The 27,023-nt window shown below is 37.6% G+C and overlaps 1 protein-coding gene across 1 annotated transcript in view; it reads right to left on the bottom strand.

Annotated features, from left to right (window-relative positions):
- The window catches only part of ATP10B (ATPase phospholipid transporting 10B (putative)), a 138,114-nt gene extending 112,359 nt beyond the window's left edge, over positions 1-25,755 (bottom strand). Inside the window, exons 1-2 of the mRNA XM_064387690.1 lie at positions 25,621-25,755; positions 25,225-25,387 (exon numbers count right to left, since the gene is read on the bottom strand). The gene's annotated coding sequence lies outside the window, so the exon portion shown is untranslated. The remainder of the gene's footprint in view (positions 1-25,224; positions 25,388-25,620) is intronic.
- Between the last annotated feature and the right edge of the window lie 1,268 nt (positions 25,756-27,023).

A 27,023-nucleotide genomic window follows, 5' to 3' on the forward strand; every position in this document is an offset into this window, starting at 1 on the left:
GACAGCAGAAGAAAACCTAATCTTTTACAGGATTTTTCCCTATTAATATGGAAAATCATGAGTTCAGAACACTCATGTGTTTCCTAGTTAGCTTCTTAGCTTGTGTACAGGAGTAGTTGAATATGTTGGATATGATCCACTGTATCCATCAGTCTCTTTTCTCACATTTCTTAAAGTTTCTTTGAGCTGCACATTTGCTTTTATAAATATGCCACTCACAAATACATCCCTGTGGTAAATATACCCCTGAAGCTGTGACTGTAACACAGAAAATCAAGATAAATTTAACACTATTTTTTATTTACAAAAAAGAGATTTCCTTTTGACATATCTGATCTCAAGTCAATAGTCTTCATAAGACAAATGAAACACAAAATGTCACCAGTACCACAGGAGAGAACTGCCACACTTCTGCTTTTGCAACTCAAATATCGAAGTCATTGACAAACCACATAAAACCCCCATATAATCATAAAAAATTACACAAATATGGTAAAAGCCTCTTTTGCTGGAGGGTCCTATTCTCAGTGATTGGCAAAATAACCAACTATAAGTTTAATATCTCTTTTTAGAAAACAACCGATATGTGTAGCTTGAGAGAGATCTTGCACACAGATTCATGGAGGGGAAAAAAGGTCAGTTTTCACATGGAGTAAAAGCCTGTCCCCTCTGCACCCCCCTTCTCTCTCAGCTATACATGCACCCCTTCCAGAGTTATAAACCTATTTATTCCCCAAACATGCAGACACATTTGATTGAATTTTTCAGATTGCTCAGTTATTACATGACATTTGCTTGGTAGTAGAAGACAAAACACTGTCTTCATTCTGTAAGGAAAAGTACAAACAATTCAAGAAGAAAGCAAGATGCAACACAGACCTGGTCTGCCAAATTTATTTATATCAGACAATAGAAACCTCTGTCATAAAACATCTGGTGACGAATCCTTCAATAGCATCAGTAGGCCTTAAACTTGAAGGATAGGCTTAAAATACAAATTTATTTACCTCTGATCAAAGTGTAATGATATGAAGCAGCACCAAAGCATTCATCATTTTCCAATCTGGTGCTGACCTTTTTAACACAGTACAGCTCTGGTTACAAATTTTCAAAGGCAGCCACCACCACTGGAGACATCACTCCACACTCCCCAAGTGCCCACTGCCCCAGGGAGCACAGGGGGCTAAGGATCAGCCCAAGCAAAGAAGCTGGAGTTGGATTGTACGTAAAGTTTTTTCCATCCTGGACACGAGAGTGAGACTGGAGCTGGTACTCTGATTCTTTTATGTTTTGTACCTAATTTTATAAATAAACTAAACCCTACGCATATTAGATATCCTTCCAATTCTTGAAACATGGAGTGCTTGCAAAATTCACTATACAGTTGGTGCAAGACTTGTTTAGAAATAATGAATGGCAACTGATTTAGTAAGAAGACAGGATCTGAGGAGTCAGGCTGGGTTTACCTGCCTTCCTGGCCTGTCAGAAATCCCTAAGAGAAACTGCCTATCACCTCTGGGTAGGACATGCCAGACTGCTGTGTCTTTTAAGTACGGGAAGGAAATGGAATAGAAACACAGAAAATATCACCAAAAGGGAAGTTAACTTATTTTTAAAAACCTGCTTTAGACCTAGAGTAGAGAAATGCTCATGGAAGCACTGCTAATGAACATTTATACCAGAATACAATAGCAGCCATTGGAGCAAATGGCACCAAATGCTGTTGACATGGTAAAGCTACAGTAAACAGCAGCTGATGACTGAAAAAGTGCCCAGTTGTGACCACAAAGACCTGGGGTGAATCAGTCACATCTTTAACTTCAGAAAATACACTAGTGAAAGATAAGCAAGCATTGAAATAGAAGGAAAATATTTATTCTTCTTCCAGCTGCTTCCCTGGCAGGTAGCAATCACCAGTCCATTTAAGCCAAATCATTACTCCTAAACTCAGTGACATCTGGTAGAAGAGGAAACTTGAAGCAAACCAGGGAGAGCAATCTACAAATAAAGCAGTATATTTTGCATCTTGTTTATTACCAGCAATGGGCACACTGGCTGCCAGATGCCAGCAGTAACACACAGATGCTGAAAGGGAAAACTTGTCTCCATTTACTCCCTGGAGAATCTGAAGAAATCAGCTGTATTCATGAAACAGGGACAAACATTCTCTTTTTCACCAGGCTCCAGAGGATTTAGTACAGTAGGTGACAAAATCTGTGTAACATAAATTGTCAAACAAATGAATGAAAACAAAGAAAGAGCTAGAGCTGCTCACTAGACATCAAGCCCCTTAAGACACACATCATGTCACAGGGGTATGAAACTCTAATAATGGGAAATTTGTATTACCCCTGCAGAAAGCAGTTTGTTTAACACAGATAAGGACTTTGGCTGGCTTTTTTTTAACATCATTGTGCCATATTACATTTCAAACTAGGATGCCCTTTGTGGTGGGACAACTCTAGCTCTCCAGTAAAAGTATTTCCCTTTATATCTCACTCATCAGTTGTGGAAGAAGCATCCTGCCCTAGAGTTAGAGTGATTTAAGAATTGCAGTTATTATATTGCAAGAAAACATTATCAAGGTTCCTACTTTCACTGCTCTCTTTATTTCCATTTCACTCTACTTTACAGTTTGCCCCTTGCTTCTACTTTCCTGCTTTCTTCAGATTACATCCTAAATATCAGCTGCCAGCACTCCAAGCTACTTACAGCCCATCTGGTGGGAAGGAATTGCTGCAGACTCTCAACTCACCACCCCATCCAACACATACCAGTATTTTATTTAATATTTTTGTCATCTAGAAATTACTGAAGAATAAATATTTTTGCAACTATCTTCTGTTGTTTAACTAAATAGCTGTTGACCTGGTCCCAAACAGAATGTTGCTTGAGTTTTATATTATGGGGAAAATTCAGAAAATCCTCTGGAGCCTTGGATGTTAGGTGTTTCTCTCTTTTCAGATGAGAAGCAGTGGTAGAGCAGTGAGGCTTTAATATGTGTGACTGTAGCTAATGCTTCACTCTTGGGTGCCTAAACTGGTTTTTCACCAATTTGAGAGCCTTGTTAAGCCAGTGGTGGGTTAACACCAAGGATAAGCCAGTCTAAAAAGGAGCTACCATCAAGCAATTTATTCCTTGTGTCCTAATTCTGGAAGGGGCAGATTTTATCTCTTCACATGTTGAAATCCAGGAATGGTATCTTAGACATCATCCTTTATTCCAGTGGGTGTTTCATATCTCGTTCATCAGTGAAGGTAAAACTAAAAAGTTTTATTTCTAGAGAGAAGTTTGAACAATCCATAGCAATTTCCAGGATTTCTTATATGAATGGGAAGAGGAAAGATCTCACACTTTTCTTTCTCCCCTGTGTGTTAAAACTCAGTTTGGTGTGTCCCTAGGAATGGAACATATACACACTATCTCAGATGATACAAAATCAATGAAAATCACAGAATATCTTGAGTAGGAAGGAAGGGGCACAAGGATGGTTAAATCTAATTCCTGGCCCTGCACAGGACAGCCCCAAAATTACACCCTGTGCCGCAGAGCATTGTCCAAACACTTCTTGAACTCTCTCAAGAAAAACAAAAAGATTTAGTGACAGCATTTTGGTGAGGCAGCAGATAGCAAAATAAGAATGAAAATCCCCATATTAAAATAAAAGTAGAATTTAAATTAATTTGTGTATGTAAAGAGGATAAAAGTGTTGTCAGGAGATGAAACATTCAGTTGATGTATTATGAGAAATTATAACAACATTGTGAAAAGAAAACTAAATATGTTGTTTACCTGATTAATAACTTAATTTACCTGTTCATTTGTTAATAACATAGAAGCACCTGTTGAAGTTTGCATAATTTCATGACTTGAAACACAGTGGAAGGTTAGACCCAACTACATGGTAAGCCTCTCATCAACTTGAAGTTACATCTCAGCTTGAAGTTACATCTAAAGAAAACTTCAAATTTCTTACTTCAAAAAAGTATTTATCATTTCAGTATGAAATCTGCACTTTAAGATTATGATGATGAGCCAAAAGACAGCTTTAAATAGATCCAAGTATATAATTCTAATAAATAGTGTATAAATAAAAGTCCACAAAAACTAGGACTTTTTAATTGCCTTGACCTCACATACTCTCACAGAGCAATGCCTCTGCCATCACACAGAGATAGGATGAAATGAATTTGCTCCTGTACAGATGCCATTGTATACTTGATTTACTCTCTGCAGTGGAAGGATTAATGCAACAGCAGTTTGCCAACTCTCTGCCACAGTGTGTCACAAAGGAAGGAAACACTAGAACTATTTCCTCAGTGTACTCATCTCCCACCTGAGGAGTCAAAATGAAACTTCAACAGTCAAAATATCATAATTCCTGTCAAACACAGCACTGGGAAAAGCAGAGACTTCAGGCACATTTTATGAACCCTAATTTGCCTTGTTTTATTAAAATGCACAAAGCTGGGCTGAGAATATTTTTAAGAACATAGGAATTATTCTGCTCTCAGGGGATTTGTGCATCTCTTAACTTTAAGAACTTAGAGTTTTGTCAACCTCCTTACCTATAGATACCAAGCCTTTAGTCCTAAAACTAAACCACAGCTAGTACCTTTGTAGCTGGAGCAGGTGAAAACATTTTTTTTTAACCTCTTATTATTGCAGTGTTTCTTGTCAGCTCTCCATATTAAGAATTAGGGATCATCTGGGAATTCAGAAAAGAGATTCCTCAAAGATAATAAAACTAGCTGGCAATTAAATATAAGGTAAATGGATATGACACTATTAACTTGAGTCTGCAGGCAACAGCAGCCCCCCAAAAATGGAACTTTTCATTTTATCTATGATTCTGAAGTGAGGCAACCTTAAGTTAGAAAGTTTATCTTTTTCACATTATTTAAATTTGAGGGGAGACAAATTTTAAAGTCACTGGAGCTGTAAGAAATTTTAAGTTACTAACTGGAAGCTGGAATTGTAACTTGTACAAATCACTGTGACAAAAATGAATACAATACACAGAGTTCTGGAATCAGCATGCTCTGGGCTGTTTGCAAGCCCCAGGGTTGATCCTGACACAGTACAAAGCCAGACCTAAACCACCACGGGATAAGAGATCTTAAGGGAAGAGCTGTTGAAAAGGCTGTTTTGCATGCATAGTTTTAAAAATGCTGAGTAGCCAGATCTCCAGTATGATATAGGGAGAAAAAGAAATCAATTGCTAGGTTAACAAACCCATTTTCCCCTCTGATTTCTTTGATTTAAGATTATTATAATCCAGTTTGTTTCATGATATGAAATCCAATTTGGTATCTGAGTCTCAAGGACACATGAATGTAAAAGCAAAGGCTTTTCAAACTGATTTTTATGTGCATATTGGCTATTACTCCATGACCAAGGTCTATAAATCTCTAACTTGAAAGACTAATAGCTCTTATTGATTATAGTTTGATCATGCAAGATAAAGCAAGTGGCAATAATAAATCACCTTTATGGATTATTTGTGTTCATCAAGTGAATGGGATTAAATGTGTGTTTGACATATTTGTTGATGAATCTGATTTTTATGTAAAGATGTTTCTGTGTATAATCTGTTAATGAACTGTCACACAGAAAAGGAAGAAACATTTTCAGACTGTTTAAACCATCAGTCTTCTGTCTCAAGAGCAAACACTGGGAAATACTGGCACATAAATCATCACTCGCCCTAGAAACTCAGTTTTACATTAAGTTAATTAAAAGGCTGCATGAAAACACCACTGAAATTCACTAAATGGAAGTAACTATACCAGGCAGATTACCTGTACCTACTATAATTGTGCATAGAACAGTTTTTCTGTGATACTCTTAGGAATTAAACTCTTACATGACAATAATTTTACAATTATCACCTAGAGTCACCCAGGAGATATTTGTAACTTGATATGAAGAATAGCTCCTCACTGAATTTATCAGTTTTGAAAATTATGCTGAGATATTCAGGATTTCCCCCCCCAAACATAACCAATTTAGCACCTTCAATTGTTCTGTGAATAAGACAGAATGAAAAACCCAGAAATAAAAGAGAAACAAAAATTCCTCCTACTTCTAAGCTCTATTACTATTACTGCCAGAGGTGGGATAAACTGCATTTGCAATATACATTCTAAGGTGATTAGCTGAAATTCTGTATTTTGGTGAAATATACACAGTACTTAAGACAGCAATCCTAAAGAAGTGCAGTATTACCCCCCTTCAGTTTTCCCAATGTCTTCTTCCACCTGACACTTGTGTCTAGCTTTTTTCCCTCCATCCTTCCTGTCCTACTTGCTCTTTTCTCTTTTGTTCATCTGCTTTTTTAAGAAAAAGAAATATGGGGGTTTTGTTAGTTCATGCTTTTATGTAAGCAAATAGAGCTTGATCCTTCAGTCCCCATAAAAATCTGCTGTGTACGGCTAGGGAAAAATAAAACAAACCCCAAGATTAAGGGCCTCAGTTATGGGCTGTCTTAAAGTGCTTTTGTGGCAAAGTGACTATGTTTTTTAAACTAATTGCCACTGGCCAAAGGAACTTGCAACATTTTCCTATCAGTTTTTACAACATTCAGTGTGTCAGAAATGCTTCTCCCAGTTTCCCAACAGAAGCAGAGGCACAACCCACCCCAGCAGCTGATGGCTGAATTCACTGCTTCAAGTACACACACTTCTGAACTGCAATTCACATTTCATCCACTGCTGGAACAAAATCTTGTCTCCGAGAGAGTTGGCAGAGCATTAAGATTATACAATGTCAGGAGGTTATATTTCCATTACATTACAGATTTCAGAGAACAAAGACCCTATTATGGTAAGTCATGTCCCCAGAGAGCACTCGAGCTGTTCTCCAGGAAGCTTGAAGTTACACAGACAGCAGAGCATAAGTGGGAAGGGCATTCTGAAAAGTGGGAGAAGAGAAAATTTGCCATCCCCTCCTCACCTGAAAATTAAAAACTGGTTTCTATGGTATAGATAAGGTATATGTGGATAATCACTCAGAAAATCAGGGAAACTATAAGGTAAACCATGTCTGTTCTTGATTCCAACCAGGAGCTCTGAGACCATTCAGGATTCTGCTCACGACAAAATGTGACTTTGTCAAAAAGTAAAAAAAAATGTTTTGAAAAAGTAAGCTTAAAAAACAAAACATCAGCAGCAAACCCAGATTGTGGATGTTTAAAAAGAACAGCACATTCAATAACTTTTAACCAATGAAAACCAATTTCCTTCCTAGACAGCAATGACTGCTGAAACTCTCCATCTCCTGAATCGTTAAAATTCAAAGCAAGTGTGATAGAGTGTTGGTAAAAGTCATTAGACAGTCATAGGGAAGAGCCTGCAATCCTGGAATAACAATTAATTCAAATCAATACAGAAATTAGAAGGAAAGATTAGAAACGGCTGAAATTTACCCAGTGAGAACTAATTTATATTTTTAGCAAAATGAATCCTGATAGACAATCAGTAAAACTTCAATTAAGAGTCAAGTTGAAGTTTTCCAACTTATTTTTAGAACACAGTGTTAATATTCTGCCAATCTTCAGAAAGAAATACATGTAGTAAACCACTGTGAAAATTTGAAGCACAGCTCTAGGGCTGCAACAAAGAAAGGAAAATGTGGAAGAAGTAAACAAATGGACAAGATTAGATTATTTAAGAGGTCTGAGCAGGTTTTTTCCTATAATGTGTGACAGGAAGGCTGTACTGCAATATTTAAGCCTGACAGAAGAATCAGTCATGATATGTTGGGAGGAATGCATTTGCTCTCAGAGTAGTGATCATGAAGAGATGGGCTGGTACCTGATAGGCAGTGACATGGACAGGCTCCACAGGGGCCCCTTCTTGCTGCCCCAGCACTGCAGGTTTTGGTTACAGCTCAACACATACGCCCACAATGAACCTCTACTCATTCCCTCAAACAGAAACAGCACACTGTAAAATTCAATGCAAGAATTCAAAACAATTTCCTCTCTGGATATCTACCAAAAAATTCTCATTATATAGAAAGGCTGACATGCAAAGCTTTGCAACGTTTGAGGTAATCATCTGAACTTTACCCTCAACAAGTCACACAAATAACTTCCTGCTCATCTTGCAGCCCTCCTCCTGTTTTTTCTCTTCATTTGACAACAGAGAACATTCTGATGCCTTTTTTTTTTCTCTGTGAAAAAGGGCAATAAAAATGGAAAACTCACATGCACACCAGCAGCTGACAATGACTGTGAATTATTTGAGGAAATAGCTTTTCTTAGGGTTCTTCTGAAAGCATTTGCAATATTGCTGGTATTTTGAAAACCAGAAAGCCACTACTGTGAGCAGTGATAACAAAGCATTTCCTTATAATATTTTTGTTTTTACAGAGGACGACATTACCAAATACATTTGCCTAAAGCATCACAAGAGTGAATTAAAAAAAACTCATACTATTATCTCTGGTGTGATAAAAGGTCATTCCTAAAAGCACTCCTCTGCTACGCCTGGAGCCTTCTGGAAAGAGAATGAAACTCCCAAGGAAGCTGTGTCTCTTTCCATGTTTAAAGACGCAAACAACCCCAATAGATCTGATAATAAGGACTACTGGAATTTCTAAGAAAAGGACTGTTTGCAGATCTGATCTTCTCCACATATCATACCATGAATAGGACATTTAAAAGATGAGTTACATCAGCAGTCTGCAATGTTTAGAGGAAGGACAATGCATTCAGGGAGACTCTTCAAATGACCCTTGAGGAGCCATTTGCTTCACACAAATCCATTTGTGCAAACACTGACATGAAGATGTGCTGGCCAACTCTGTCTTAGTGCCACGAGTTCACTGACACCACACAGGAGAGACATGAGCAGGAAAAGAGCTCTTCCCCCTTCCCAGCCCAGGAAATAGGGTCAGATAGCAGGAGGCAGGCACAAATGAGATTAATTGGAGGCAAGAAATATTACATGAGATATTAACAAGAAACACTTTCAGCTCACCAGTTTGTGAAACCATTACAAAATAAACACCTTCAGATTGCTCCTTTGTCACATTTTGTCATGAGTCTCCCCTCAGGCTTTGGCCACTTATGTGTGAAACACAGAGTTATTTCTTGCCAAATTTTCAAAGTCCCAGACAGATCTTTCGTGGTGGTTCCCTTTCAAGACCAGCTGTGTTCAACAACCCCAACTACTCCACTGCTGCTGCTTTTTCAAGCAGAGGTTTCCTGCTGTCCCCTTGGAGCACTTGCCTGATGATAGCACATGAGAGGAGAGAAAGGAGGGGAAATAGAGCAGCATTCAAAAAACTCCAGAGGCATCAGAGAGAACCTTTACCTAGAGCTAAATAGGGATGCAGGAGAAAGGAAGAGATGAAGCCACTAAGACTATAATGGGGTTGATGGGAGTAAAGAGAGAGAAAATGATATCTATGGCATGTGGCACAGGGAAAGTTTAAACATCTTCCTCTTCTGAAAATGTTTCTGTGACTTGGAAATAAATAATCCACTTCAACCAGTCTAACAACATCCACCACATATACAAAATAACGTTAGACCAGAGAATAGCAAGATGTTTCCACTTTCTTTTTAAACCAATTTCTTATTGATGATCTCTTCAAAGGACTTCTTTTTTCATTCATGAAACTCTCATTAAGCTTGGACTGGTTTCTTGCACTATAACCATGACAGCTGAGCTACCTTTAAAAATGGGGAAACGCTGTCAGCACATTAAGCCTCACGCTACATTTGCTTCACAGTCAGAAATCTGAGAAATTAATAATCCTTCTCTAGCAATTTTTAGAAATGAGTGAAAAGTTGCACATATTCTTTGGTGTTAGTAACTCACTGATGAGGATGGGAGATGAGAATATCAGCCTGGCATTTGTGTAATTGCTAAACACACAATGTATCAAGTGTTGTTAATGATCCTAGCACTTATTGAGAATTGAACAATATAATATTAAAATCATATTGTAGTTCTATCTCCTCAGAGGAGAAAGGGAAGTGAGCAATTGCAAGGGAAGACATATGACATGTCTGAACATGAAAAGCTGCAAAGTGCTCTTGTACTTCATGCAGAACTGAAATCTTAAGGAATGGTTCTAATACAAGTTTTGAAAACAGAAGGGATTTAAGGAATTTTGGTGCTATCTACCTGTTCAAGCCCCTCTCAAATTCAATTAAAAAGATTTGCTAGCAGCTGTATGTTTGGATTTCTGCCTTAGCTGAACTGGAAGCTGGTAAACTTGAAACAGGCAGCAAAAGCAGCAGCAGCAGACAGCTTCAGCAGGGTCACAGCCTCACCTGTGCCAACTGCAGCAGAAGTCCCACACTGAAATAATGTGAGCATGCTATCATAAGTGTGCTGGAAGCAGTGCTTAATTAGAAGATAAGGAAAATGTACTAGTACAGGAAAAAGAATGAGCTTATAAAATAGAGTACATTTGGAAAAAAAAAGAATATTGGGGAGAACACCAAAGGTTACAGAAGGGGCAACTGCAATTCCCAGTCTTAACCATATCTAAGTTTAGGATTGTAAAAGCATTTTTGAAGTTTCTTTAGTTAAAATTAAAAACAAAAGGCTTCTGAGAAGTTCAAGATCTTTTCCTATTCCTGACATGTGCACTTTGTTCATACTTGGGTAGCAATGAAACCATAACCCTGACTGGCATTGTTCAAAATGGAAACTCTTCATCTGAAAACAGACATTGTCTTCTATTATTTTCCCATATTGTCACAAAGATTCTCGCTTTGGTGTTTGCTGCCTGCACAGGTGCTTTATGAAACTTGCAGCTCACTGCAGGACTTATGGATGGAATTTCAGTTGTCGCTATTTGAGATCTTCCTTTCCTGTTCTGCCGTTTTTGAAAATGTGGGATCATGAGTTTATTGATGGCCATTGTCAAGGCAAACACAATAACTGAATCAGATTTTGTATTCTCACTTGGTTTTTTTAAAAAAATTATGCCTAAAAATCTGTGAAAACCTCACAGCAAATTTTCTGCATGTCCCCAGGCACAAACCAACCCAAGTGGCACTAAGAACTACAGCAAAACTCATGACTTAAGTAAGTCCTGATTTTCTTCCTCATAGACTACTTATCATTTGCATTATCTATTATCTATTCTCCTTCTCTGAAAGCTCTAGATCAGGAACAAAGGAGGTTCAGGCTCTCTCTCTTGTGGTCACCTCTCCAGGACTAAAGATGGTGCTGAGAAAATACCCTCTGATTTCATTCTCAGGTTTGCTACATCTAGGACTGAGTTCTACAGCACAGAAACAAAATGAGAACACAGGAAATCCCATTTGGTTCAGGTTTTGCTATTTATCCTTGTCTTCCCACAGATACTTGTCCAGGCACTTGGCAGAAGTTGCTTTTTTAAAGCAAAAGCACAATCATACAAAGTTAATATGCCCCTATCTAAAATTCATTAAATATTTAAACAAGGGATGGAATTATTGATTTTGTTCACAAAATTACACAGATTAATAGAAATTATTAAAGTACAACATTTGATTCTTGTCACTGTAGAGTGCTGCTTCAGCAATCAGGATCTGCAAAGTCAAGGAAACACTGCAGAGTCAGGGAACTTAGTAATTATCAATAAACTAATGACCATTACTAAGTATTATAAGCATTCATTGCTCTTCCATTTCCAAAATGGTGGAAGAAAGGCTGGATCTAATAACACTGACAGTTAAATATGTAAAATTTGCTAAGCTTTAAAGTATTTTGCTTTTTATTCTTCCATTGAAAATGCTGACAATTCCATAATATTTTGTAAAAGGCTTGAGTATGTTCTTAAAGTTTCTTAGGAAGACAGAAACTTGTCTTTGGTGTAGAACACTAATTAGCTGCGTGCTGACTTCATCATGAAGAAAAATTTATGATTTTTTCAGAAACCTAAAATTTTCTAGTCAGGTTTCTAAGGCCCATCTTTTTCCCTTATTTTAGGAAGGAATGGCAGTTATCTGAAAATCACCTACTAGGTAACTTGTGTTGACCCAAGTAGTCATTTTCTATCATGTGTAATTATACTGGGCTGTCAACACTATTCAGAGTTACCAAGATTAATATCTTCCAGGGAGATGCAAGTTTTAAATATGGAGAATTTGTAAATTAAAATGAATAAACTGAGAAATGTATATTTAGAATGGAAAGCAGAGCTGGGACATTTCAGCATAGGATTGTAAAATAAGCTTGAAGCGTGTCCAAACCCTCTGAATGTCAATGAGATTTGGGAAGCTATATCCCTTCTGCATCCGTGGAAATTCCCAACTTATTAAACACTGGCTACAAGTCAAAATGATCGTGGTAAATTACACATTTTTGCTTTGATCTTTTGGGTCAATTCAAATCCCAAAGTGAAGCCAAATATGTGGCTTGGAAACCTGCACCAAGGAAAAAACAGAGGACATTTTATCCCTGCAAAGAGATTAGTAAAGCCCTATGTACTTGGCTGCAATCAGAGAGAGGAAATGCAAAGCCATGATAAAAAATTACAGACTAATGGCTTTGGTTAAAAAAACCAGAAAAATAATCCTTGGATGTTTCCTATGGAGGTGTTGCAACTAGTATGCAGTTTGAACTTAAATGAAAAGCAAAAACTACTAAGCAAAAACTCAGGGCAAGTCAACTTCCTGCACACTTGGTCATGCCTGTGTTCTTTGGCTACACAATTTTAGCCCATTGACAGAAGGTGAGGCTCAAGAGTTTGCTGTCAGAATAAGAACACTGAGAACCAAACCAGTGCCTCATTATCACACCCACATAATTATCTAGCTTTTCCAAAGCACCTGTTTGCCCTGTTGTGCAAGTCAGCAGCACAGCTCTGCCCAGAGCTCTCGCAGCACCCACAAGGTGAGATGCTGCTTGAATCCTCACTAGCATTTGAGCTTGTCCCCATAGAAGAAATAAAACTTATTCTTTCCTTATGCCTCTACTCATCCTGCCTATAAACTATGTTAAAATGACAGAGCTCAAAATAGGACTTTGGTGAAAGTTTCCCTAAAATACAGAATTCAGCCCAGGGTGGATGAGCTCTCTGCAAAACTCACGTGGCGAGTTTTACCCCCGGTCAGAAAAAAATCATTATTGAAGGTGATCAGCACTTGCACGCAATCCCTGCTGTACATCCAGTCACTCTCTAATCACTGGAGCTTTGTACATTCCCACACTGGAAGTGCATTTACATTCCACTGATAGGCCAGGAATCAGATATCCAGTTTGTCTGTGGAGCTATCTCACTTCAGAGGCAGCAGGTACTTTTTCAACAATGTAAAGAGAAGATTAATGAATACGAGTGTCAGGGTGAATCAGGGCCCTGACCCAACACACTGCCTCTGCTTCTGTCTCTGCTTTTTCACTCAGACCATTAAGCAGGGCAGGGGGCATCTTGTGAGTAACATTTTCTAATCTAACATTTTGGGAGTTCCTCAAGACTACTGAACTTGAAGTATTAGCTCTAAACCCAGTGCTGGGAAACCTTTACATGGAAAGTTCATCAAGCCGTGCAAAAATCAGTGAGCATTGCAGTTGCCTGAAACAGTTCATAGTCTGAAATTACATAAGTGATCTGAATTGAGTGAGAACCACAACCCTTGGGAGCAATTTCCAGCAGCGCTAATGAAAGCACATTGAGTTCTTTAAATCCAGAAACTGTCAGTGTTTGCAATAGTATTTGGAGCACATCTTAATGCTGACTCACAGATGCCAAGCATATTATATCACATCACCTTTCAGTGGTTCTGTTTACTCAGCTATAAAGTTCAGCATCTGGTTCCCTTTTGGGAGTTTATTTATATAGAACACCTACTTATAATCTACATGCAGAAATTAACTGTGAGGACACAAAGGACTGGTGACTAAGGGCAGTATTAATTCTGGATAGATTCAGCTATATATATATATATACATAGGGCCAGGGAAAATAGATTAGAATCTATTGGTTGAATAGATTACTCAACAACTGTTTCAAGTTATGATTTTTGGGAGCTGAAATACTTCAGTTGTTAAATTATTCATGGCAGGTAGAGCGCAGATATATCGCTTACACCTTAAAGCAGTTGGAAGTTTTTAAGGTAGATTTCCAAGTTTGCTGAATGGTTTTAAAGGAGATGTGCAGAAATACTCTGGCACACACTTGAAAATGTGCAGCAAGTCGTGTAGCAAGAAAAGCAAAGCCGTGCTATTATTTCCGATTCTCAAAGAAGAATCAATTTCACAAAAAGACCTTTTATAACAGACAACAATGTTACTCAAGCACAAACCCCAATGGGTACAAAGCACTGTTTTGTTTTTCTCATCTCTGTGGTTTGAAAAGTACAAAATGAGGCAAGTCTTGGTCCAATTGTTACCCTTTAGAATCCTTCATTTTCCTACACTCTAAACTTGTCCCTTCTGAGAATTTTTATTTGTCTCAGTTTGAAAGACAACCAAAGTAAGGCACGAACCCCCCTTGGAATGGAGAGTATGACCACCTCCCACCAAATTATTACAACTTCAAAATTATGGGGCTTTCAGGCAAAGATATGAGAAAAGGAATAACATTTCTTTGCTAGTGTGTGTGTATAACAAGGCAAACAACAACAACGGTAACAGTAACAAGAACAGAAAACTCAATAAACAGAACGCTCAATAAACAGAAAACTCAACAAAAAGTCTCTTGCTGCTCTTTAAGCAGTTTCCCCTTTGGTGCAGTTCCGGGCGCGGCCAGCAGGGGTGCTGCTGGCTCCCGGCCGCGCAGGCGGGTTTGCTCGTCCCCGCGGCTGCAAAATCCTTTTAATGTTCTAAACTCACCCAAAACCAGCACACATCGGCTGCCTGCACTGCGGGGCCGCTGCTCACGTGTCCTTTTACCCAACCACCTTTTTGATGATGTAGTGTCCATGTGTTTTTCCAAGCAATCCCTGCCTCACACACGAGGTGACCTCATGTTAGCCACACAACTTGTTCTCTGGTTATATGACCTGTTTTTTACCTCACTGTTAGCTGCACCTGTCCCAGAGAGCTTTCTGGTGTGCAAGAGTGAACAGGATTTCCTATCTCCCATAATTTATCTGTTTCATTTCTGAATTATTTCTTTTCCAACAAGAGATGTGAAAATCTCTCCACTTTCATTATTAACCAAAAATGCTTTGCCACCTGACAGTTTTCTTCTTGAGCTTATACATGCTACTATCAGAAAGGCAGTGCTCTGTTTTGACATTCCCTGCTATCACACAGGGTTCTTACTGCTGAGATCCCTGATCCTATTTTGTATTCACTTGAAAATTTCCTCTCTCTAAATGTGAGAAACCAAATCCCATTATGAGCTGGGGCTTGCTTTTTAGAGTTGCACCAGATTTCCCAGTTGTAAGAAAAAGTTCTGGGCTATTCAGGTGTGCTCTGACATACACATGAAATCCATGCCATACTTGGCTTGCTATTCTGTGCTCTATAAATACTATAAAAAAAAAAAAAAGGCAAACAAAAGATGCAAACAAAAACCCAAAAATATTATGAATCCTGCAAAGGACTGTTCCATACAAGAAGCTGCGACTTCATATTTATGCTTAGAAGTCCCTAGGAAAACAGTTTCCAATTATTTTCTTTCAGCAAAACACTGTGAATGGTTATTACAAGAGAGCCTAGTATATCCCTAACTGTTTTTACCTTGAAACAGAAGGAAAATGATTTCACTGAAGGCAAAATGTAATCTATCACTGGCAGTTTTATTTTCCTCCCCAGACTCATGTGGTTGTTTCAGTGGAGGAAAATGAATCAGAATTTTTTTTTCTATGAGTGGGATAATTCCTCTCCCATTACAGGTCTTGCTTAGAAGAGAAGCCCCTCAGTACCCATAACTAATCCAGAGCTGAAGGGAGGAGTGCTGAGGCCCCAGCACAGCAGGGAGGGCCCGTGGAGGATCCGCTCTGCCCCAGCAGCAGCACCTCTCACCCAGCGTGCTCTCAGGGGATGCTCAGGTCCCCAACTGCCCTGGGCAGAGCTGCCAGCAGAGACCACTGGGAGCACCTCCTGCTCCAGGGCTGCATTGCTAATCAAACCTCTTCACAATCAGCCAGCAGAAGATTTCCAACAACAGCCTCTATTATGCACAATGGCTACCATTAAAATACTGCTTGCTAAGAAGTGGAGTGTTAATCATTACTTCATTAATGCATTTTTTACTGTATAAGATAAAATTATGGAAACTGGGATAAAAGAAGGAACATGATTAAACTTTAAATAAATCCATGATGGTATGTTTCAAGGAAAGACTGAATTCTCTTAGTGACTTGCAACTCTATGCTGTGAGGGAATAAACTGTAAATTTGAGAACAACTGAAAAGTAATGGAGACAAAAAAAGCTGTTTTTTAAAATCTCTATAGTCAAACATGTAATAGACTTAATCTAACTTTTGATTAAGTCTGACCTTGAAGCCTGTCTTCTTAGGAACACTGCAAGTCATTTTTGAGTAAGCTGCAATTGCAATTAAAAATAATAGAGCAAAGTGCTTTTGCTTGTATTACAAAACATTTTCTCAAACAATTCAAACATTTGCTTAAAAATAACTATTTTGGCTATTTGTTACATCAATTAATTAGTCATCATATCACATTCACTTAATTACCAATTGTTCATTTTCAGTGGCTAGGTTTGAATTAATAATCAGAGTTCTCATTAAACTGTCTTCCACATCAGGCAGCACATTAAAGATTCCACAGCAGGAGAAATGAGGCTCTCATGGGCTCACAGCAAACATGCTTTGGACACAGCTCTCCCTTTGCAGCTCAGGGTGGGGGAATAGGATTCAGAAACTCCACAGCATAAAATATATTATTTTATAGTTTCAAGTAATTGTACATTTTCTATTGCATTTGTAAACCTCCTAAATCTTAACATGTATGAAACAAATTATCTGTCCCTGTAAACCAGGATTTTGAGGTCTATAGAGCAAGATGATAATATTTAAGCAGAAGATTTTAAAACAAACAGAAGACATTGACAGGTGTTAAAGTAAATAGTTATATACTTATTGTTACATAGTTTCCAACACGTGGAAGGATTCCAGCTACTATGGGTAGGTGGGGTATTTTCTGATTTTTTTAAAAACTTTTGAGAACTCTTCAGATAGAAACATGTAGCAAAATAAAATCAGCTGTGATAAATTTCTAAGCATAGTACAATTACTAAATCAAATACAGATGGCATATTAGGATATGGAGCTAATTTAAGTAAGTTTCTGTTTCAAATATCACTTTGCAATTTAAAGATATGCTGGTGAGACAGCAGTAATAAAAAGCAAAACCATTTTGGTCGAGGCAATGTATATTTGCAGGTTTTTTTTGTTTATTGATTTCTCAACATCTTCTGCCCCAGTTCAGGATGATGAAACTATTTCATCTTCTGATATCTACCCAGTTAGTCCCAAAGTAACTCTCAGGTGGCAATCTCTGCCCCAACCCACCCCCTTTTTCAAGGAGACAAAACTGGAAAGAAAAAGTGTTTTGGCAAGGTGTTACTGAAACAGCTTGAGGCAGTGGCGGCTGTTCAACAGAGCACAGTCAAATTCATGTCTGCTCCCTGCCAAATATACAGGAAGAATAAAGAAAACAAACAGGACAGAACAAATTAGTAGATGGAAACAAATAGACCTACCCCAGTCCTCTAAACAGTCTTTAGCTTCCCTTGGCAGTGTTTTGCAAATTAAATATAGAGGACTCAAGCAAGCAGGATAAGAAGCAGCATCGCTCTACTCATCATCATTGGTGGGGAAAGAGGAGCTACGAGCAAAGGTTTGATTTGGGTATCCTCAGCACACAAACAGATCCATAGTAAAAATACTGGGTAGGCTAGAGTAGGTTTATTATCAATTATGAATGGTTTAAGTTGCTTGTTAGCATGCACACTGAAAGTATAACCCCTTCCACAACATAACCTAAAAGAACGTAAAAATGTTAAATGTAATTACCTGCTCTATAAATTGCCCAAAATTTAAAAAGATATCTAGTTTTGACTATAGATGAAAATTAGCAGATTTTAAATTTAAATATCCAATATTAGTGGCAGATTAAAACTAATGCAGGAAGCAATTTGAGACAAACATAATGAACTACAGTTTCTAAAAAGAAAATGGATATCGAGGACCAAATTATTAAAAAGTTAATCCCATCTCAGAAGTCTAAACCCATGTAGCTTAAAGCTTCATATCTCTGATATACAGAAAGAACTACAACATTCTTGTAATAAAACTTGTTTTGGTATAAACTCATGACAGAACTTTAGGCATGGCCTACAAATTTAGCTCACTGCAGAATCTGAGAAATGTGAGCTATGATTTCATTTGGCTTCCAATAATATAGGCGAAAAACCCCAACACTATCACAGACGTCAAAATAACCATATTTATAGAGCCCTCAGGGATCAAGATCAGGCTGCAACTCCCACCAAAACCAAAACTGGGGTGCTACCACAGTCAGAGATTGAGTGTATTAACAAGCTATGCACCAACTCTAGAGAACTACCAGGAATTTGATGTCAGAATAAAACTCAGCTTCCCAGAGAAAGCAACAGCCACTCTACAGGTTAAAGAACAAGAGAAGCCAAGATTGGAAATTTCAAACCAGCGCTTTGCTAAAGACAGTTTGCCTTCAAATCCACTTAAAGTTGAACACAGCTACTAATGTAATTTGTAAGCTTAAAAGTTCTGAAAATAACCTGTCAAGTTGTCTTGGCTAAAGCCCAGCTCTGAATCTTCCTGCAAATTGGAAACTCTCTAAAGAGAGATTATAGATTCCTGCTTAATTTTTCTTTTTTATTTGAATGAGCTTTTATATACACAAAAGCCAGCATATGTTGTTTTTTTTAATAACAGCAACTGTGATACAGATATCTTCAGATATAAATTTTTTGCCAATAAGCCAATTTAAATCATTGCATAAACAAAGATTGTTTGCTTTCATTTAACTTTGCATTTCCTGAAATTAACTGCCCTGCCTCCTTCAAGAAGTTGATTTACATCAATTTTCACTGATGGCTGCTGAGGAGAATTCATCATCCCTGTAACAGAGTTGCCAATGCTGTCAAACATTATCTTTTCATTCTGCAAACACAGAAGAGCACAAACAGTAACTTGGCCTGAGAAACAATTCTCCAAGACTCTCTGCAAATGTCTGGTTTGACAAGACACAATTTGTGCCTGAAGGAGCAGAGGGCAAGTAAATTTCCATCCAATACTTTTAAAACAGCAGTTGAAGAAAGTAGAGTATTACTTCACATTTTTATGAAAAAAAACAAACCCTCAAACCCCAAAACCAACAAATCCACCTAGAAGGGAAAAAATTTTAATCTCAAACAAAAACTATCTTTTAAAAACTAATTAGAATAAAAGCAAATAATCCACTGACTTCTGGGTTTGCCTTTGTTAGTTTTCCCCCTTTAATGGGTTCTTGCTGGCAGCAAAGGTAGCTCTCATCTTTCTAAAACCATTTTCCTTCAACTATCTCTATTCCATCCAAAAACTTCCACTACTATAGATCAATTAAGGAATCATATTGTGCTAAAGCCTCACAAAAGCAGCTTCTATCATTAAGATACAATTTCTATGTGCTGTAAGTTTCTTTGTAGAAAGAGCTCATGTGGAGCTTAAAAAATTCTGACATTTTCTCAATGTTAACAAATGTTATTCTCCTATTAGAGGAAGCTGAAAAGTGAACAAATGACTTGTTCAAGTAAAGCAAAGTTTTGGAAAGAGTCCAACAGACCAGGTTCTTGTGTCCTGTTATAGTAATGACCTTTCTGGAGACTTGTCAAATGTAAGGAAAAAAATCTTCATAGCTCTGAAACCATGGACCTCATCAGAGATTGAGAAAAAAGAAGTGTGCATCAGAGATGCAATGAAAGTCAGCAAGAACAGGTTAGAGGCACAGTCCTGGCAGACTAAATTTACAATTTCATATGTGGATGTATGATAATGTGTGTCCTATGCACATAGTTACTGAATCAGTGGCATTTGAAAAGCAGTAACCATGTTTTATGTGTGGGGGATTCTACAATCAGGGGAGATACTCCCTGAAAGAAAACAAAGCCTAGTGAAAATCTGAGATTTGAAACACTTGGATTCTAAGTTTTTGGAGTTTCAACATCAAGATGTGATTTTAAGCATGATATAATTTGGAAGGATGACTCTCAAAGGAGCACAACTCACTGTTGTTGTCTTTTCTTTCAATCCCCAGCTCAATTTCATGGCAATGAATGAGTTTGTTAGCCTGGGAATTTGAAGGGATGAACTACAGAGATTTTGAACTCCACTAATCAAGAAAGAAAAATATCATTACTAAGTATACTTGTTTTTAAGTGCTTTGAAAGTAATTCTCAAAAATTAACTCTGAAAAACTGGAATTCACACTGACTACCTGAAATTGATATGTCAACACTTTCAAATTACCTCAGTAACTTTTCCTGCTAATCACTAGGGTTAATAAGGGCAAAGAAAAATATTAATTTTTGCTGTTAGACCCACATATTTAAAATTCTGAGATCTACAGATATTGCATTACAAGGTTCAGAAAATCATTAGAGTATGTTTGACTGTCTTTCAACACTTTTCAGTTACTTTTCCTGCTTTTACAATTGCTTAAAATCAAACAAATAACATCTATAATATCCATTCTTGAGATAAGCTGAATCAGTGATTCTGTTCAGGTCAGACACAAGACAATTGTTACATGGGTTAATTTTCTCAGTCTTACAGATTGGGGGTACTGTAAGGGTCAAACAATCATGAAAACCACAGTGATGTTCCATCCCTACGAGCTCAGAAACAGAGGCTACACACACACACTGGAGAAAGTTCTGTCTGTCACTGCTTGCAGCTTAGTCCTTACATTTTCCTTCAGACTTTGTCACTCCTGCACCCACGCAGCGTATGCAAACAGAAAACCAAATTCCTGTTTGGCTGTGCCTTCATCTATAATGGAAACAAATTGGATCTCTCTGAGAGCAGCAAGTTGTTGACAACAAAGCTTTCACAGTCAGAGACGTGACTGCTCAGTAACAAACATATTGATATAAATGTCGGCACCAAAGCAAGTTAGAAGGAGAAATCATTCACCCCTGAAATAGCACTTCAGATAAACACTAAAAGCTACTCTAAAGAAATAGAAATATAGAAAGAAGCTTTCTATATTTAAATAACACTCAATTTCTTCAAAGTCTCATGAAGTCTCATGTAGATTAAACTCAGTGACTATCAATCAATTTATCATATGCAGCAATTACTTAGATAATAAGGGGGTGAGCAAAAGGACCAATTTCAAAGTGTCATTTAAAACTCAAGCACTCTTTCCCAAGGCAGATAGTGAAGGTGAAATGTTGTTCTCTAGAAATCTCTTTAAGGTCAAACTATTTTGTCCAAATTAACCCCAAGAGTCCATTTCACTGGCATTGCACCAGAACTGAATGCAACTACAGGGTCCAATGGAGCAAATAGAATTATATCAACCTGACTTAAGCAGGGTTATAGAAATCTGGCACACTATTTATATACAGATTGGAGAACTTCATCTTCATATCAGGTATGTGGAGATAATTTATTGTTATAACAGATATTTTGGTGTTGTTTTTTGTTTATTTTTTCCAAAAGTTAAAAAAATCAATTACAGCCAAAAATGTCTAAGAGAACAAAACTCTCATGTGAAGTAAACCTGGAGAAGTTTATTCCTCTAAAGCTGCTATGCCATATTCTGTTACTTTTCATAGAGCCTTAAGTCAGAAATCATTCCACTGAGCCTTTAAGGAATTCCTTGGCTTTAAGAAATTTAACAGAATGTTATATAGCTTAGAGGCTGAAACTGTAACATTTCATAGAGAATTATATTCTTACCATACAGTTCTATCCAAAGAGCTTAAGAAACATAAAAATGCATTATTCTATAAAAATTGACAGAAATTTAGAGCATGTTCTATAAAGTTGAATAGAATACTCAATGCAGAGTTTTTGTTAATGGCAGAGAATAGAAAGTTTGGCATTGCTAGCCACTATGAAATAAACCCATCACAATTCTTGAATAAATCTGAATGAGCAGAACACTTTCACACCAGAAAGACTGGGGCTTTGCATCATGTGGCCATAGCATATTTGATTCAGGGTGGAAGGTCCCCAGACCATATTTTTATCCTATCTAACCACAGCCATGTTTTGGTTTCCTGCCTTGCACATTTCTGTGTTTTTCCTTAAATGATTTTTAGTCACCTGATTTTTCATCAACTAAAAAAATCTATAATATCTTGGTTTTCTGGCCTTAGCCAGGTAGATCACAATAGGAAATTAATTTCTGGATAATCCCTTATTTTTCATCATAGCCATAATAAAAGTAGGGGAATTGAAACTTGCACAAAATAGACTTAATTAGCCACATATTTAAGGTAAGTTCTCAGTAAACCAACTTGCACCAAAATTTATGCTTCAGAAGCTAAAGAAATGTGCATAAACAACAGAATAGAAAAAGGAATTTTGTGTCTTAGAATAGAGAACTCTTATTCAGGCTCCCCAATAGTGCTCAGAAATCTCCTCCTCTATCACCAACAAAAGGTGCCCATCACCTACAATATAATTTAAATACAATATAATTTAAAATTCTGAAAGTGTAGCTTTAAATATCCTGGAACCAGTTTTCAGGAAAGGGGAAAGACTAATAAACGGTATACATTCTTGATGCAGTTGAAAGAAATAATTACTACAGTGTATTTCAGAGACTCTGCTACTTGAGCAGACTGCCCAGACTATTGGGACAGCCCAGAGAAATACATTGTACTTTCCTACTTAGGCATTCTAACAAAGCACTCCTCTGCACTGCTGTGTAAACACCAGGGCTCAGATGTTCTTTGTTAAATCAGGGTGAAGTAGCATTTCTCAGTTGCAGTCATGAAATACCTGTTACACCAACACCTCCTTCCAAACACAGCCGTGTTCAGGTGGATGTGCATATAAAGCATTCATGGACACCTGTGTATTCAGCTGAATATTAGCAACCAGCTGAATATTGAGTGAGTATTGAGCTGAATAGTGAGTATTTCTAAACCAGACGGGCTCTGAAGAAGCAAATTTACCTATGAAAATGAAAGCAATGTTGAATTCTCATTTCAGCATGAAACAGGAATTGGAAGAAAACCCCAATGTCTTAAATGCTAGATTACAGCATTTACAAGCTGTAATATCTGTGGTCTGTGTTATCATTCTTCCCTCTGCTATACATTTGTGCATAAGCTTAGTGCATTTGTTAGAAAAGCAACTTCTTGCTACAAAAGTTGAACAAAAAACAGCTCTGATAATTTCCTATTACTCTCACCCCAATATCTTTGCCCAACAAGTTTCTATTAATATCTTTCATTATTTTTCAGAAGTAATACTGGAGAAAAATTACTGACATGTAGCTTGTTGTGTAACAGCATCTATGACACATAAATGAAGAGCGACAGTTTGAGAATAGACCAAATTATACTTATATTTGCCTTTGGTTAATTGGAATTTATTAAAAAGATGCTTTTTTACTGCAGTCTGCAGTAAAGCCAAGGTGAAATGTGGTCAGTGGACATCACTACCAACAGGAAATTATTTTTGCTATCAGAATTGGTTCAGGGAATTTGTAACTGCTTAGGGGCTTAGAAGCCATCTATAGAATGTGCTTTTCTTAACCATTCTGCAAGTTACAACCTATATATCTGCAGTTTGAAAATCACACTTCTAATCTATGAATAGTGAGCTACTTCTTCTTCTTATCTGTTAGGATTTCAGTCTTAAATAGTTGAAATGCTGAAGGCAAATGTGTCAGGGGTAACCAGCAGAGCTGGGGATCTTCATTCCTTGGCCTTAAGCCGGTTTTTAGGTAAAGATTTTTATTTCTTAATCCATTTAGTCAATTCCAATTGAATGTAAAAGGGCAGAGTTAAGACCAGTAAGCTGAAAGCTAGATATGTCCTGAAACCCATACGAATGTACTCTGGATGATAAAACTGGAATTTATGAAAAACACCCCTCCAACAAAAAAATAATTAAAAAAAAAGCCAAACCAAACTAAAGCACTTCCTATTTAATCCTTACTTTATCAAGAAACCTAAAGAAGGCTTTTCCAAAATCAATTCTAGGTGCTAACCAGCTAGACAGTATTTAATGCAAGTTATGCAAAGACTCACCTTTGACACTGCTGACATAACAGAAAGGAGTGATAAAACAGATTTCCTTGCTGGCATGAAGAAGGAGAATCACTACACATTTTCCTTTAGTACTTACATGCACAGGGAACCATCCTGTCATACTTTTTAAAGGTGCCAAGCTCTGGTTGCTCGACTAGGGCTGCAGTGACTCCAGCACACACTTTGGTCTGAGGCCACCCCCCAGGTGCAGGCTGGGCAGCTGCACACACCTCAGGTGTCACCCCCATAAAATGAAAGGATTGTGCATCTGCCCCATGGGGAATTCCTTGAGCATTATGGCCTTCCAGTCTTCATGCATGCACTAACGGGGCAAAGGGAAATTTCCATCATTTCCAGGGTTGTCTGAAATAAAAAACATTGAAAGTGTCACAGTATTTTTTTCTTGCAATAGTGAGAACAGAAAGCATTTAGATTTGTGGTTGATAGTGGGATCAAATTAAAATTTTGATTTTAAAGCTCTGTCTTTGTGAACTAAGTCAAATCCTCATGTTCTGTGACAGGAGTATCTTTGGATGAGGGATACCATCACTGATTTTGACCTGTCAACATTTTTAAAGTAATATATTTTTACATTAAAAATAAATTAAAAGACACAATTTCTCTTTTCTGAACAAATATTTTTATATTTGCTCCATAAAACTTTACTATTAATAAGATGGTGAAATGCCTGTCTCTGTAGAAAGAGGCATGCTGCTGTGACACACTATCTTGTTTGCCTTTCATCTCTGAGAACATTAGTGCAGTTCCTGCTGGGATAAAGATTTACAGTTTCTGAGATTTTTGGAAACAGTTAATTAGGGAGCTGCACCAAGTTTCAGGAGAAGGAAGAGCAGAACATTTTGTAAAATGTGAAATAAAGCTCCATATTCAACTCTTCAGTTCCAGCTGGAGGAGCTAGAAAGAAGACAACTGGAGAACCCTGGAAAGAAAGGAAGCCCTTTTCTAGACATGGAACAACCCACATATTGTAGAGCCCCAGCCTTGGCACTTCTGTAGTTAAATACCAGGACAAACAGAAATAAGATTGTAACAAAAGTAACTTACCTCCTTGGAGCATGCACTTGGGAAGGAAGGATCCTGTTTGAAGGGAAACTTGCATCCACAACTAGCAAAGGCAGGCAAACTTGGTTCAGAGACACAAGTTATTTTTGCTTTATTTACGTTGTTAGAATGTGAAACAAAGTGGAACTGAAGAGAGCTTCCTTAGCTGTTGAGATATATGTAAAAGAAATTTTTTTTTCCCCTGAGACACTCAGAAGAAACAGCTGAGCTAAAGATGAAGCTTAGGATACTTTCCAAATTTTCCTCTTGTTTACCAAGTACTGTGTCATGTCTAGGAGGCAAGAAAGGAGCAGTTGAGATGTTTGATATCCTTAACCTCTTTTATATCTATTAGCTATCAAGCAAAGCAAAAGATGCTAAATGGACTAAAGTCCTTACTTGTCACTAGAAACAAATAATCTCTTGGAATTCCCCATTCCCCTGCTCAAATGATGCTTTACAGTTTCTGATCTCTGGTTCTTGGCCCAGAGTAATGAGATGAAAGGAGAGGTTATGAACTGAGTGGCTGCTGGAGGCCCTGCCAGGACTGGCTGTGCTCTCCCACATGCCAGACAAGGAGCAGTGAACACGTGGGCTTCAGCAGGAATGTCACTCTAAGCAGGGCTTTCTTTATTGTTTTCTTTCTTTTTAAATGATATTACAGTGGAGTTTTCTGTCCAAAGCTGGTGGGAGTAGGCAAATACCTTGGGGACTGTTGGCCTCCTCAAATTAACTTATTAATGTCTGCTCAGAACCCTGAGGAATTTAATTGTTAACAATAGGAACCAGTGAATGCTATAACAACAAAATAAGCTTCTGCTCCCTGATATTAATTAAGCAGAACTATATTAACAATATTGTATTTAAAAGAAGAAAAAACCCAACAGATACACTTTACAGTGTGGAAAGCTGAACAAATCTCTCCCATTCTTCTGTATTTCTCTAAATAGAACTATAAAATATCCTGAACTGGAAGTGACCCACAGGGATCATCACAGCCCAGCTTTTATCCCTTTACTGGACACCCCCAAGAATCACAGCATATGCCTGTGACCAATGTCCAAACACTTCTTGAAGAAGAGAGAGTTAGTCTGGGGGAAAAAAAAGACAACCAGAACCCCAAGCAAAACAAAACAAAACAAACAAGCAAACAAGAACAACTAAAACCCCAAAACCCCAAAAATAACCTGCCCCATCTTCCCAAAAAATCCTGGGGATTATATTCTATTTTTAGACTGTTTGAGGGAAATTAAAAAGAGAGGACTCTGAATGAGATTTGGCTCTGGAAGATGTAAGAAGAAAAGCGTCTTTTTAAAAACCAACAGCCTATCATAAAATCTGTCATATAAATATCTCCAAATTAGTGAGTTTCTATAAAAACTTGGAAGTTTTCACCATTTAAAGTTGGTAGGTTGTAAAGTCATCCTTACTGTAGTCTATTCAGCTTGATTTTAAAAAGCCAGAAAGAATGATTTTGCTTTACTAATCAAACAAGAATTCTTTACTGTGATCTCCATCAAAGATCAATGAATGTGTGCACATAAACCCTGGCTGAGTTCTGAGAAGCCTTGTGTGAGTGATTTGGATGTGAATAGAGCTGCCTGCTTGGCTCAGCCAATGCAGTTAATCAGATCTGCACACTGAATACTGTGCTATTTGTACTGTGCACAGGAAAGAAAATCCTTTGTAGCAGAGACGGAACTTGCACAGTTTTAGCTTCCACTGATTTCTGTAAGAGCCATTTACTGACTATACACAGCTTTAAAGGAGAGTATAGTTGTCACACCCATTAGTCTATAATA

The sequence above is a fragment of the Passer domesticus genome, chromosome 13 (assembly GCF_036417665.1).
Source record: "Passer domesticus isolate bPasDom1 chromosome 13, bPasDom1.hap1, whole genome shotgun sequence".
NCBI classification, from domain to species: Eukaryota; Metazoa; Chordata; class Aves; order Passeriformes; family Passeridae; genus Passer; species Passer domesticus.